The 15,461-nt window shown below is 40.9% G+C and overlaps 1 protein-coding gene and 1 long non-coding RNA gene across 5 annotated transcripts in view; one reads left to right on the forward strand and one right to left on the reverse strand.

Annotated features, from left to right (window-relative positions):
• The window catches only part of TSHZ2 (teashirt zinc finger homeobox 2), a 228,299-nt gene that overhangs the window by 114,155 nt on the left and 98,683 nt on the right, over positions 1-15,461 (reverse strand). The gene's annotated exons all lie outside the window — the stretch shown is intronic.
• On the forward strand, positions 6,373-8,923 carry LOC311445622. Its single transcript, XR_014698547.1, has 3 exons — positions 6,373-6,482; positions 7,333-7,538; positions 8,167-8,923. It is a non-coding gene; the product is annotated as an uncharacterized lncRNA (long non-coding RNA).

Raw genomic sequence — 15,461 nt, forward strand, 5'->3', positions numbered from 1 at the left:
AGGTATAATTTCAGGGTATTGCTGTTTCTCCCATCTAGCTTTGCTTACGAATATTGGCTCGGGACAGGCTTCAGCTCAGTTTGAGGCAGGGCTTGGTATTATGCTGACTTGGGCTAAACTCAAATTTTAAATCGAACTTCCCTGATTCAAAGGAATCAGGATGTGAAACATCCACAGGTGTCATCTTAGGTTTGTGAAACCAAAATTCGATAGAAGAGGTTCTGTGAAGCCAAGGCATTACAGGTGTCTGTTACCAGGAAAAGGACCCTTGCTTACCATTTCCAGGCTTTTGGTGATTCATATGAAGTGGAACCGAGACACAAAGCATCTCTGCATTTTGAGTTTGACAAACAGATGTGAGTTCATGAAAGCAGCACCAAAACCTCAAGAAATGTAAGTGATGCAGAGGGAAAGAATGCACAGAGTGTGCTACCTCCCTCCCTCTGCAGTCCTGTGCACAAACATTGTACTGGCCTGATTTTCGGAGGCTGGGGTGGGGCTGCTCACTGCATCTGAAAAGCAGACCTTTTGTTTAGATCTGCAAAAAATTTGCAAGTTTGTTAGTTCATCAAAGAAATCTAATCCACCTATTGTCTTCTGATCTTTCTCATAAGATCCCTCCATATGAATAGAATTGCTTTTAAAAGCACCGTCCCTCCCGCGCTCCACCCCCCCAGCATTTCCTGTCCTCTCACCTTAAAAAACAACTCTGAGAACTTTTTGACCAAAGCAGCCATGTGGAGCCAGAATTGTTTCAGTTTTATGCAGGGCCTTTGCTCACATCCTGTCGAGTGTTAAAAATCCCTCAGCTGCTTTGCTAGGACCACCCGGCTAGTTCTGAACCACATCTGACAAAATGATACTGTTCACTTCCAGAACCCATCACACAGTTATTCTTGGATAAAAGGTAAAGCAAATAGCAGCCAACTGCTCACTGCTGCAGAAACAAAGACCATCTAGCCATTTATCAAAGCTTCAGACAACCAGCTTGCTTTAAGCTCAGCCACCTCTCCCATTACAGCTTTAAACGATAACACGCTATAATATCAGAAATGACAAATGGAACCGGGGGCCTAACCTATACACAATCAATACCTGCTCTGAAATAAGAACCATCTTTAAAGTATTGACAAAGGGAGCAGGAATACGTATAAAACTGCAATTTTTTCTTGAATTGTTTGGTATGGCCACTGTCAACATTCATTTGTCCATGACATTCTTTTTTTTTTTTTTTCATGAGAGCAGCAAAACCCCAGGATGTGCACCTATTGTCAGGCCATTACAGTCGCCCCGTGTCTACTGCTTATGGGAAGGTAAGAGGAAAGGGCCAATTGCAAGTGACTCCAGCAGAGCCTTCCGCTGCAGATTAGAGTGTTATGCTGTGTGCCAAGCAATTTGGCTTTCTGGTTCATTCTGAGATACATCAGAGAAATTCAAGATGTCATCAGCTTCACTCATTTTGATGGTGCTCCTCCAGCTTGGGTCAGAGGAGCTTTATTTAAAATACACCCATTAACCCTCTACAAGAGCAGAATAAAAATTCCGTGTTCAGGTCATAAAGGGAAGGACTTTCCTCTGAAGGATTGATGAAGGAAGCACCTTATGGGCCAGCTACTTCCTCCTCCTGAGTTTAATAATAATACTTTGTACATTTATAGCATCTTAAAATGTTCGCCACATTTCTGATACTCTATGAAGAATTAATAACAATCCAAAGTGCTCTGCAAATGTTCATATCCCCTTACAGATGGGGAAACTGAGACAGAGCCAAGTTGAATGGCTTGCTGAAGGTCACGCAGGGCGTTGGAACACCTGGCAACAGAAACACAGTCTCCTGGGCCATTGTTTGAAGGTCAGATCTCTCTTCCTCTGCCACACCATTTTGCCAGAAGAAAGCAAGGAGTAAGGAAAGTGACTTGTGAGGGGAGTTAGTCACGCAGTAACAGTATCTCCAGACTAAGTGTGCAACCAAGGAAGTATAATAGAAAGGACTGTGGTCTTGGTGTCAAGGAAGCAGAGAAGAACTGATCACCAGAGTCTTCCACAGCACATAGTGAAGTTAATGACCTTAGAGCCTTTTCTAGACATAGGAGTAGCCATCCCCATTCTTTATAACCTTAATACCCATGCTGTTCCAGGGTGCAGGTGGCTGGGTGCAGTGGCACAGCCCTGGCACGGGGCTGGGGCACCAAGCGCAGCCACGAGGAGGCTTTGCCAGCTGCATCCCTCCTTGTCTCGCTGGCCGATTGCTGCTGGCCAGGTCGTTGTATGCCGATTCACCAGCTACAGCTTATGGAAGGAAATATCTGGAAAAGTGATTATATTTTGCTCATCAGTGCTTCAGAAACTTCAAAGTAGCAATGACTCAGAGAAGGGAGTGCAAATAAAGCAACAAAGGCAACTGAGCAGCTGGATATCAGCCAAATGTTCTTGAAGGATAACCTAAAATATGCCACACGTTACTAGTGAGTAGGACACAACTCCGGGGAAACCCTATTTAGAGCAAGATGTTAAAAAAGAGTGAAAAAAGAAGTGAGTGGGGCACAGGGGATCAGTAGCAGAGGAGTTGGGGCACAGGAGCAGACCCACAGACCTGCTCTGGGGTTTTCACGTCACCTCACTGCAACCATAACAAGTGGGAGTAAGCTTTAAAAGGGCTGGCCCATTTTGGTTAGGCCTTTCAAGTTCTCGGGTGGGAAATGGCATTATTGGTTGTCATTACATGTAAATAAATAAGTACACCCACTCCTGTTTTGGAGGCAACACAAAACAGGAAAAAAGCTGCTACATGATTTCAGGGGAAAAAAATGCTTCTGTCTCCAGCCTTTTACTCTTCCATGAGGGGCTGGTGACTGCTTTATTTGGCAGGGCTCATTTCAGAAAGATTTCAGTCTGTGCTGGGATTAGGCTGCTCTCTGCTTCAATGAACGAGTTGCCACAGATGAAGAACATGACAAGGAGGGGGTGGGAGACACAGGATGCTCTGCACATGTCCCCCCAGCTCCGGGTGTTTCCTCATGGAAAGACACCAGATGCCAGCGCCAGATCCGAGGCAAGAGCTACACTACTGAATCTGCTCTGGTGAGCGAAACCACAGCATCCACTTTCCAAGCACTGGTGTGGTCTGGATAATGTGTTCACAACAGGAGGGAGGAGCAGTGACAGGCCAAGTTTAATATTGATTTTAGCATTGCTGGACAGATTAGGCCAAAACAGTATAATCCGTTAACCCCCAAAAGCAGAGGAGTCAGCAAATTTGCTGGAGTTCTCTATTCAGGACACTCGGCTCCTCAGCTTTTTATCGACATTTACCTGCAAAGGGGATGCTGCATGACAGCTGGTGTGGGGTGGTGGCACAGCTGGGGTGGGATTTTCTCTGTGGCCAGTCCACAGCTCTATCAGCAGCAACTGGAACTGATGGATGGGAGGGAGGCTGAAAAACAGGTTGGAAACCCCAGCTCCATGACTCTTTTGGTGTAGAAACTGGGCCACTAGGCTGCTGCAGACTGGGGCATTGAGGATTCAACAGGAGGAAAATCTCTCTGTGCTAAAAGCTGTGTAAAGCTATTATTATTATTACTATTTACCACTGTTATTGCAATATTGCAATATGCATCCTGCACCAGACCTGTTTTTTTTTTAGTAACTGGGCCTGTAATGCTCTATAGGGTTTGAACTGCAAAGAAAGTGCAAGCTAAATTAGATTAGTATGGAGCAGTAATATAATGAACAGAAGGTTAAAAGAGAAAAAACAATGTAAGTCACATTATTAAAAAACTCTGAAGAGCAGAGCAAGAGCAGAGATGAATATCATATCAGGATTTTGGAAAAAGGGGTGGAAATTGAATTGAGAAATGGAAGACAAAAGCATCTGGGGGAATGTAGATACAAAATAGGTTTAATTTTTCAAGGGTTTTCGGGGGGTGAGGTGGAGGTAGGGTCTTAACAGCATTTTTACAAGTGTTTAAATAGGTTAGAAAAGAATCAAGGCTTTAATCTGTTGAGGTTCTTTTGAAAAGCCTGCTAGGATTTCATCTCAAGATGTGCAAATACCCTAAAAATCTGGCCCTGATCATTCAAGGAAATTGAATTATTTTCTAGAATAAAAGTTACCTTGCAGTCAGTCTAAATTCTCTATGCAGTTATCAAATTAAAACAAAATGAGCAAGGAAAGCAAATAAAATGAGGGCATTTGATGAAGCAGCTCTCTCATAAACACTGTTAAAACAAAGACACAAACACAGCCTCGGTCGGTGACTTAGTTTGCTGAACTTTTGGGAGTTTGCCCAGACAGCAGTATGCTCGCTCAGAGTTCAGGTCAAAATCTTTGGTGGAAAGAAAGGCAGGGAAGGAAGAAGTATGAGCTGCAGCTCCTTTACCCCTGCTTTCCTGCATGTGTGAATGATCAGAGCAGAAGCTGCTGAAGTACAAAGCTCCAAAACTAGATTAGGAGGCACAAGAGGCAAACTCTTGCACATTTACATACAGAGCCTAATGACTCTTCACCTCTGTAGGTAGCTACACTCCGCCATCCTAGGATTCATAATTTTTGTTTAAGCTTTTTCTGCAAAGAGAGGCAGGCTCTCAAGGGAGATATGGGTTGACTATTGAAGCAATGATTCACAATGGTGGTATCTAATAAATTAAGTGGACCTACACCTACTCTGTGGCACAGCACAACCTCTCCCACCTTCCAAAGCAGCTTGGCCACATCTGTGCCACCTGTGGGGCCACCTTCCTGACTGGCATCACTCCCCTGTCTTTGCCTTAGCATCATCCTTGCACAGTTCCCCACAGCCAAGGAGGGACGGACGCATCTCACAGTCTTTCTGGGACGTGTAATTTAGTCCTCACTCTGCTAAAACAAACGTGCCACAAACTGAGAGGTAGACTATTCTCAGACTCGCCGAGGTAAAGCAGATGTGCCTGCGAAACAGGTCCGTGAGCTCAGTCCTTGCTGAAGATACTTGATAGCAAAGGAAGCCTCAGCACCGTGTGATGAGGCAGTTGCTACGGTAACTACTTTTTTCCTTTTAGAGAAAAGCCAAGTAAACAAGCATGTAAATAGACTTAAGAGCCACGTAAATTGTTGGTGAACCTATTCTGGTTACCTTGACGATAAAGTATCACTCTTCCATGATTTAAACTTTCTTTGGCGTGTAAAGAATATAATATGCTACGACGGGAGGCAGCTACAATTGGATCATCTAAGTTTTAGGTCTATCTTCTCTCTTTTTGCATTACTCTTCTTTGCAGGGTGTGAAGGCATCCCGTGTAGCTAAGGCACATGGTGTACCAAGTTCAGCATTACTCTTACTAAGCAGGCTACTCAGGGAGGCAGTGACTTGTACATATGCACACTAAAAACAGAGGATGGAGTGGATGTCCCCCCACCGAGCTCTTTATTAATTAGACTAACAGTAGTTCAGCTGCAATCACTAGTGTGAACTAAATTTTAAAAGTGTTGCTTTCTTTCCAGGTAAAGAAAATGATATGGGTAAAATACAAATTTGATGTTTAAAAGGACAACGTCCTCTCCTGGTCCCTTAACCTTGGCTTTGATCGCACTCATGGAAATCAGACCTGTACAGGATTAACTATATCTAAAGAATTTCTGCTGGCATAAAACTGGTGGCGCCAGCCAGCTCCACACTCACCCCAGTGAAGCACTTTGCCAGGCTGTAGGTTTTCCTTCCATGCTCTGCCCTGTACCAGCAGCAGGGCAGTTCCCACTGGCACGCACGATTTGCGCCCAAGGAAGACAACGAGACACTCCTTTTGCTTGTCAAGCACAGCAGAGGAATTCCCAAAACAAGCTAATCACTGGAAACACCACCTCAGGGCGATGCTGCTATGGGTGTGGGAGCTGCACTGCCTCTGCAGCTGGCACAAGCACTGACTCGTAGCCCAGACGAGGCCGGCGGTGCGACGCCAGCCCGACTGCCGCACCGTGCTCTGTTCTTTGCAGGTGCTCCCAGCACTCAGCACGCACTATACAAACCTTCCCAACGAAAGACCGTGCCTGCCCGTACGCAGCCTCTCTTAGTGCTTCAACCAGCACAGAGTGATGGAGAACGCCCCGCGGCGTTTTACCCCGAGCCTTCTCATTTTTCCTGCTGTTCCGACCGCGGCGGCTGTTGCTGCAGGAACGGAGCCCCTCGTGCCTGTGCCGGAGTGGGCTCTGCAGCTGCCACAGCTGACATCAGGCAGCATAACTATTTCAGCCCTGCCGGTCCTCAGCAGGGGTCACAGCTGACAGCAGACTTAATAAAATTGGCTGGGGTTGGGTGACTAAAATGAAACATCTCAGCTGAAAAAAAAAAAAAGGCAAGATTGAGGCTCATTCAACAGCTTTCTCTTCACATGGTTAAGGGAGAGCTTCACTACAATTGACAGCTAATTCAGTACACATCTCATAATATATTATCTCCCTGGCTATATGACAAGTCTAGTGAGCAAGATGCAAATGAACACTTAGGCAGGTAAGTTCTTAATGTCACTTTAAGACTCAGTGCGGCATCACTGTCTTCTCCATCTACCGGATGAGCTCCGTAGTGATGGAGCAGTTGTGGGAAGGTAGCAGCAGGATGGCAGAGGAAATGGAAGGTAAAAGAGGTTAATTTATGGAAATTATCTAGGTCATCCAGTAAGTAGGACATGTCATGCACAGCTTTAAAAAGTACAATAGTAATTTATTTAGAACCTGATTTTTTCAATAGATAGTCAATGAGGGTTATCAGGAGTCATGTAATTGTTTTGATCTCCCCATCACAAAATGAACAGCAGCATCCTGAGCTGATGGGGGAACTTCCTGAGTTGTTCACCTACAGTGAGGCCTCCCAGAGGAGAGGCAAAGATTTGGCTGAACCAAGGACCAACGCAAGTTACGTGTGATGAATTTGTGGGTTCCTGCAGCATTTCGCAGCAGTGTGTGTCACTGGGACTGCTGGGCGGGCTGAGCTTCTGGCAGATCCCAGGAACACCAAAAAGAAAAAACCTTGGCAGAATTTCTAAGTTCAGAAGTACATGTGATTTTGGGGGTGAGGGGAGTGCAAAATAAGAACAAAATAAATTCTGTGTAGAGATGCTAATTCATTCCAAACTGATTTAGACTTTCTTCAGTAGCTAAGAACTAATTAATCTTTTCCTTCTCATTAATGGTACATGTAAAGAAGCAGTCTATTATTTTTTTTTTCTTTGGCTACAGACAGTAGCTGACATATGACTAAGGATTGTATGAAGCATAGCTCATAGCTCGTTCTTTTTTATTTTTTTCTTTTCTCTCTTTTTTTTTTTTTTCTTCTTTGCTCTCCTTTTAATGCTGAAATTGAGAGCACAAACATGGACTCCTGGACTGCAGAGCTGCCTGCACTAACTTTGCACAACCTCTTTCACTGCAAGGAGCATTAAAGGAAAGTAATCTATGGGACACACAGGGCACAAATAGGGAAATTTGGATAAAAGTGGGGACACATTGAACACTGCAAGAATTAGGAGTGGTCCCAGGTTTGGGTGAAATTCCTGTGAGCATATGCCTGGTAAGTGCTGAATAAAACGTTCACTTATCAGCTCCATGCCCTACTCCCCAGCTTTGTTTGTGGCCCATGTATTTACCTATTTTCCATCAATTCCTCTGTAATAAAGCCACGCAACCTTCTGCACTGATTTGACCTAAACTATTTTTCATTTTTACTTTTTAAGCAATTAGTTAAATCAGTCAAAAAGGTGGCATGGACAGATACTTAAAAATAGATATTTTAATATATATTTTAATAATCTAATAATAGATTAACTTTTTTTTTCTTTTCTTTCTTCTTTTTTTTTTTTTTTTTTTTTTTTTTTTTTTTTTCTCCACATTTAAACCCTTCTGAAAGACTACAGCTACAACTAGCAGAGGTGGTTTAAAATAAAAGTCTTTCAGCTGTATCCTTTAGTTTCAGCTTGCTCTTTGGAGGAGCTGCTGGTCTATCAGAGCATCATAATTCTGAATTTTCCTGGCTTAATTGGTTTGTTTTGTGATGGTCTCTGTGAAAATAAATTACAGGGGGTTTAGTCGTTGTTTCTGTTTTTTTTTTTTACTGAGATGACTACAAATTTGTAATGAGAATATCTTTTGTAAAGATAATAGGATGGATCTGGAGATCTTTAATCAGTTTTTAATTACAGAACCCAGTGACTCAAAACCTCCAGTACCTGACTTGGTGCCTGTCTCAAATCCTCCTGCCCTGCTCTCCAGCTTCTCCTCCCGCTCCATCGGCAGGGTGCCGATGTGAGTGAGGCCAGCCAGCGCAGGGAAGACTTCGAGGAGTTTTCCCATTCTGAATACTGGTCTTTAAACACTGCTGGCAGAAGGCGGCAGGCAGTCAGCCTGTGCTATCGGTGGTTCTGGACATGTTTGCACACCGCTGCAGGTGGCTCCGCAAGCTTCTGAGCACCGCAATGCTGGCTGCTCACCCTTCGGGAGGTGGTTGATATTTTTCATCCATTCTCAGCTCACGGAGTCATCACACTCCATACCAATCTCGGTTTGCATGTGTTATAGATAATTTTTCTAGCCACTGTAACTGTGTGCTTATATTTAAAAAAATGGACGGCAATGGAAATAATTTTTTTTTTTTTTAATGGCATGGTTTTAATTTTGTCATTTCTGAGAAACCAGATTCATGACTCTTTGCCTTCTATTTTCAACAAGCTCTTCCTCTCCACCTGCTGCTTGTTACACTTGTTGCAAAACCCAGTCTGAGGCTTTAGGCTGCTCACGGCAATGCTCACGCTCATGCTCTTGAGCTGGTCATGTCTGAAGTGAACCATCAGCACGAAAAGCAGCCAAGGTGCTGAGAATCAGCCCCCGGTAACTCATTTCCTTCTGCATAGCCCAAAGTGTTTGTGATTATTTGCAGTAAAACTGTATATTTCTGATCAATTTTTTGGATTCTCATGTTAATGTAATTTCAGCAGAATATCAAAAACAACTCTATTCTGGTTGGCATGACACATATTAATTGTGCATAAAGCTCGGAATCAATTAATTTAAAGTAATAATTTGTATAAACATCCTAACAAAATTTTAAAGGGTATTAAACACCCTGTTTTATAAACATAACACTTAATTTGAAAAAAAAAACATTTAGAAGGTAATGCATTTAGGATAAGTGCACAACACATGAAAATAATAAATGAAATTTTCCCAGTTTAGAAAATGAATGTAATTAATTAACATTTAAATTACATTTTTAATTGCAATCATGCCCTCCCAGGGGACTCATAAGGGACCATAATTGCAATTAAAAGCATGTGGATTAGATAATAAAACAATGCACACTGTCTGAAATGTGCGATTTAAAATGGAAAGCAGACATTGTTATCGGCACATCTAACTTAATTGTAGCCATAAAGCAAATGTGCTGTACAAAATAAAATTCACATACGGGAACATTTAATTCTTGAATCTCTTAAAGGGGACACGCTTGAGAGCACATTTTATGACAGGTTCTGTTTGAAACGGCCCTTTAAGGCTTTAGTATTCAGGGATAGCACTTTAATGTTTTTGCATTAATAAAAGCATAGCTGAATGTTCCTATTAAAATACACAGATACATTTAAGTAAGAGATGAAACCGAGTGTCTAAAATTTAAGTTGCAGAAGGCACAATTATATTAGGAGCACATTTTTCTTTGTTCTGCATTGTTTGAAAATTGTATTTGCCAGGGGTGAGTTGGAGAGGCACTACATTTCCAGTGCATGTAGTGAACAGGCAAAGGTATCTGATAAATAGGTGTTTGCCAGACAGATACAAATTTGCTCTGCCTTCTGTGTGGTCACCTCTCAGGCCAGCAGACCTTCATCAGAATATCGACGTTCTGGTTTTCCTTGGTGCTGCACTACTGCTTTTTGATAAATAACAAAGGTTTTAGCCCTTAGTGCCACTAATTCTTCATTTTTCAAAAACTTCCACTTCATCTCAACACAAAGAGAAGAAATAAGAAGCTCCCAACAAGAAAGATCTTTCAGAAAGAAGGTTGAACTCCGGTTTCGGGATACCAAGTAGTAAATGAAGACATGAAGTCTCTGGAGGGCTGTGTTCCCCCACAGACCAAGCAGTATTAGTTACTCTTTGCTGGGGAAGTCCTCAGTGAGTGTAAGTTGCATGATACACAGACCTGAAGGTCTTTCACCAAGTTTATGTGTCAGAAGCCTAATTCAAGAATGACAGGTTTTCAGAAATCACTGATTAGTCTCATTGCTGAGTGAATTACTACTAGGTGCCAAGATACTAATTGTGACAAGTGTGTTATAAAGCTGGGACAGTACAGACTGAAAATGGAGAAAAGTTTAGAAGCTGATGGAGAAATGGTTCCAGAACATGATAGAAATTTTCTGCATGGATGCTTCTTTTTGCCATTTACTTTCTATCTTAAGGGACAATATATTTTTTTCACCTAACCCAGATACAAAATATGGCTCTATCCATAAGTTTATGTGGCAAATTTTGATAAATACAATGCTTTGGTAGATGAGGTTTGGAGTTAACTCTGATGTGGGAGAACACATCATTTATGGAAGCAGAGGGGAAAAAAAAAAAAAGGATGAAGAACCGAACCTTTGAATCTTTCAGTTCATTAACTGATACTGCTCTAATTCCTGTTAGTCTACTGGGAAAATGCTGATATAATTGTTGATAATATTCACTGTGACACATGCTAGGATGTCTGCTCTATTTTCACCCTGCTTAAGACCTTGACCTAGGAAGGAATAGAGAGTTTAAGTGGTAACACACAAAATATAACCTCTGCCACTCAGGAAGGAAGTTATTTGGTATAAGAACATATCTGTAATACATATTCTTATATATTTTCCTATGTATATATTACAGATATATTCTTATATATATTCCTACCTATTAAAACACAGCAAGAATCGGAAGGAAACGCATGTGCAGGGTCCCTAAGTTATCCAAGTATTTTCCATTTTAAAATGTTTGGGAAACCTTGAAGTTCTTCCATATAATCTTTCTCACTAGTTCTGCTGCAGTCCTTGGACAGCACTATATATACAGTATAAAAAATAGTGATTGGTTTTGAAGGGAATAGTAGTACAATATTTCTAAAGGGTTAGAAAAGTTACCCTGAGTGTGAAATAATGCTGAAAGCTGAATACCGCAATTGGGGGTAACTTTTGAACTGGAAGGAAATATTTTACTCTGCAAATGCTCAAAGAAATAAATAGCATTTTTATAATACAAAGAACCAACCATATAAACAAACAAAAATCAAACCAAACAAATGAAAGAAAAAAGAAACCACCAAGAATGATCATTAATGTTAAATGGAGAGTTATCTGAAATGGGATGCGTATGGGGCTTGTGTAATTTGGTATTCTGTGCAATAAAGTGTTCGTTCTCAGGATTTTATCTATTGTTTAAGGCGTTCAACACTAAAGGGGTATGGTGACCTGGCCAAGCCAACCTTTCAGAATTGCATGAAATACAGAAAGTAAATATATATATTTATATTGGAATCCACACAGCATTCACCCCACACTGGTCACCCACAAAAAAAAAAATAAATAAATTTCCAATGCCCTATCAGTGGTTTCTGCCATGCAGAGACTTCATTTTTACAATGCAGGTAATGATGTGCTATAATATTTGTGGTAAGACACTACGTGGCAAGCCAATGGCAGATGATCTGTATGCACATCTCCTTGGCTTAATGACAACATAACAAAGTTTTATGTTCGTTATGTTCTCATTCCTCAATCCCCTTTTATAGGTCTCAGATGCTGATCCCGTCTTAGGGAGCCTTCAACTTTGGTGAGCTCACCCGTTGTCCAGTTGGACAAAGCACGGTTTGAACTGCCTAAGGCAAACAGTTAATCACATTAGCAGACCACTAACATTAAAACTGGGAAGTGACAAAAAGTAAAGCAACACTTAGATTTGCTGTTGGGAAACACATTCAGATTGAATTTAATTTGGATAGTCAGAAAATAGGGGCACCTGTCAGTTTCTAGGTAACACGGGGATTTTTTTCTAGCATCACTTACTACCTTTGGGAAAAAAGCTCCTTTCTGAAGCCAAAAAACCTGACAAGGTGTAACTCATACAATGCATTGTGCTGCATTACGATGGCTTACATTGGTTCATGTCTTGTCATATGACAATATAACATGACACAAAACTGCATGTACATTGCATTGGAGATTTATAAAACAAAGCTTCCTTTGCTCAGAACTAGAAGGGCTGTATTGTGAACCGCTTGCCTAGGAGGAGCAGACGTTTCTGAGCCGTGCACACAGTCTATAAAATATGCACATCCAGCCCTCAACACGAGCACAAACTAATAGAATCGGAGAAGCAGAACTTTTCATTCCGGCAGGATTTCACTACTGGAACTTTGTAACCTTGCGCTTTGATTTTGTTTTTTAATTAATTGCAAGAACATGGAAAATGCAAAACAGAAACACAGGGTAGGAAAGTAGAGGAAAAAAAAAAAGAGGTAAAGATAAAAGACAGAAGAAAATTAATTGTTAATTATTTATTAGACGGTTCATTTGCTTACACCTACATTACAGTGTTGATGTTTTAACCCACTGTGCTCATTCCTCAAGTTTGACCTCAGCCACATCGTTAGCTGATTTCCTTTTCTTTTGTCACTTCTCATTAATTTCATCAGCATTTTTTTTTAATTTTAAGATAGAAGCTATATGTAACATTATGAGTAATTCTTATGGGATACTCCTTTTCTTAGCCTAACTAAATGGTAAATAAACCTGCAAATACTCAACTGTTGTTAATATGCTTGAAAGGAGACATTGTGCATTTTGAGACCCTGTTCTCTGAGGGACATAAGGCTGTCTTTCCCAAACAGTTTCCAGCGTATTGAGAACCTTTGGAGCCTCTAAGAAATCCGCTTGCTTCTTTAATCACAGTCATTCTACAGAAATTAATCTCTGTTCCTCTCAGGCTAGTGGTGAGACTAGAACCTCAGCCCTTTTTGGAGAATAAGTTTCTCAGTATAACATGCACACACAGAGGAAAAAGTCACTGGCATTTTAAAAATATATAACTGTAGCATTAAAGACAACTATAATATATCATCACAGAATCACAGAACAGTTTGGGTTGGAAAGGACCTTAAAGATCATATAATTCCACCCCTCTAACACCTTCTAAAGCGTGGTTTGTAAAATATAATCGCTGCTGCAGCCTATATAATTTCAAGATTTTTCTCTACAACTGCCTGAATAACTGGCTAAAACCATTTAAAACTTGTTTTACTTCCTTTTTTTTTTTTTTTTTTTTTTTTTTGGCACAGCAGTTGCAGAAGGGAGAATTGAATATGAAAAGGACTTTTTCTGCTTATTCTACTTTGGAAATTAATTTTTTTTGCTTAACTCTAACCTTCTAAGAGAAAAGAAGTTTTTTTTGTTGTTTTTTGTTTTTTTTTAACTTTTCAGCTTAAAACCTCTTGCAGATTTACTGTGACACATTTAACATGCAATAAGTTGCCCACCATGAGACCCTTGGCTCCCAAGGTAGCATTTATTTTAGCCACAAAAAGGTGCAAAGCAGCTAGGATTTATATAAATGTAAAATAATTTCAGCAGTCTGACACAGGAAAGGTAGGTCAAATCATGCTTAGCACTTATGTAATTTTTTTAACTACTGAAATGTAATCATATTCTGGAGTGGGTGATCTCATCTCTAGGATCAGTGAAACTATAGCACAGTTACGTTAAATATAAAAAAGGAGAAAACCTATTCCATTTCTCAACATACGGAATAATAATAATAAAAAGCTTTTCTTTGATCTCCTTGCCAAATAAAGTACTACTCTAGCATTTGACATATGACTGCAGTGACCCTGAGATATGCTGCCTGTACATTACCTTTACTTTGTTTCAGCAAAGCCAAAATGGGTAACAGAACTCCATCATTTACACTTAGCTTCTTTTAAACCATTTTTCACATTTAGTCCCCAATAGAAAAGGAACGTGTCTGTTTCCTCCAGGTGATTTATTACGTAGTTTCTAAGCAAAACACTTTTATCTGAAAGTATAGGTCAGACAAAGGAATACTGCAATCAAAGAGACACTTGCAGAAACATTATAAATACTGTACTATATACAGCAGAAGCTCTGCACTGTCAGAAATGACTAGCTGCTCACAAGTGCTGAAGTTCATTGTCTTTTGGAGGAGCAATAGTTGCAGTTAAACTGGAAGAGTAATACCTCCTAGATTTTTTTTTTCAGCAGTTACCTTATTTGAAAAACATTTTAGTCCCCAGAGACTGGGTTAGAGAAGATGCTTTTATTGCCTTGCCATGAGAATTTGATTTGGTTTTGTTTTGGCAAGTGGTTCTGTAGAGTCACGACTCTGTGGTAGGTAACGGGAAAGGTGGCAAGCCACCCTGCACTCCTCATTTACAAAGATGTACCATATCTACTGCTGCTTACACAGCTCTGTGATTGTCCTACCAGATACCCCCAGCCTTCAGTGTATTTCTCCTCCTGGGAAGCCTGGACAGGCATGGAAGTCCATTTGTTCCTCTTTTACACAGAGGAAAGACATAAGGAAGGCTGAGTGACATGCCCTTGGTCACATAGGAAGCCCAGAGTATAGTGAATACATACAGTATGTTGAAGTGTGAAGCTCATACTCTAATCATTAGGCATCCGACCTCTCAGGGTTAAGAAATACATATACTGAAGCAATACTGTGAAACCTAAACACATAAACCAACCAAAGCATAATGCAGGTAGAAGAGACTGGTTTCTCAAGAAGAAAGGAGAAAGTAGCCTGTTAGATAGAATTAAAGTTGTCTAGAGCAGCATAGTACGAGACCTTCAACTACATGAAAGCTCTCCTGAAATTAAAGATGAATCTGAAAACAATGGTACATCACAATTTCTAATATAAAACTGGGGATTAGTATGTCTGATCCTTCTACCCCCTTCTCAGATGAGCCTCCCTCTTTCTTTGCTTGGAGGATGTAAAGCTCTGCTTCTACTGTAACCCATTTATAAAAGCTTGCCTATCTTTTCCATGGCTCTCTTCCTGACTCCACTTTTAATCCAGACATGGCACATCAACAAGTCCAAATGTTCATCCACATTCTCACTGAATTTGTTGTGTTTTCACTTGCTATTTTCTCTAACTTGATTAAGAATGTGTATGGATGTGTATGGATGTGTATGTACAACAGGGAGAGAGAAGATGAGTGTATGGATGTGTATGTACAACAGGGAGAGAGAAGATGCAAAAGAAGGCAATTCGTTTTGGTTTGGCCATCTCAGAGGAAAGAAGACCTCAGTAGTTTGCTTTAACTACAGTGCACTAAGGGAAGGGCACCAGGCTGGCTGGGGCACTGTGCTCTTACTGAGCATCAGAGGCACAGTTGAGAGAAAGCAAAGGTGAGATGGGAGCAGTGGAGAGGAGAAAGGCTGAGCTTACTGCTTGA

This window comes from Aythya ferina (assembly GCF_964211825.1).
Source record: "Aythya ferina genome assembly, chromosome: 16".
Lineage (NCBI taxonomy): Eukaryota > Metazoa > Chordata > Aves > Anseriformes > Anatidae > Aythya > Aythya ferina.